The sequence below is a fragment of the Tyto alba genome, unplaced genomic scaffold (assembly GCF_018691265.1).
Source record: "Tyto alba isolate M040663 unplaced genomic scaffold, T.alba_DEE_v4.0 Super-Scaffold_6, whole genome shotgun sequence".
NCBI classification, from domain to species: Eukaryota; Metazoa; Chordata; class Aves; order Strigiformes; family Tytonidae; genus Tyto; species Tyto alba.
The window spans coordinates 29,934,873-29,935,137 of record NW_024881327.1 but is presented as its reverse complement, the minus strand read 5'-3'; the positions used below and the strand labels follow the sequence as shown (position 1 = coordinate 29,935,137).

The 265-nt window shown below is 39.6% G+C and overlaps 1 protein-coding gene across 9 annotated transcripts in view; it reads right to left on the bottom strand.

Annotated features, from left to right (window-relative positions):
* The window catches only part of APBB2 (amyloid beta precursor protein binding family B member 2), a 192,726-nt gene that overhangs the window by 4,054 nt on the left and 188,407 nt on the right, over positions 1-265 (bottom strand). The gene's annotated exons all lie outside the window — the stretch shown is intronic.

Below are 265 nucleotides of genomic sequence, written 5' to 3'. Positions count from 1 at the left end.
CTGCAACAAAGCAGGAGCATTCTGCAGTCCTCACTGTATCCAATACTTTCACAGAGCATTTTAAAAACACTTTTAATACCTTCTCATTAAAAAGAGTCAAGCCTCCCTCCATTTTGGCTGTGACAAACAGCCCAGCTGAAGTTAATGAGACATTGGGCTGTAAATCTGTGGGCAGAAACTGTTCATTAACACACAAGGGATACTAAATCATATTAACAGGCCTTGGTAAACTGAAAAATAAGTTTTCTGGGTTCAGCTGTTCTTG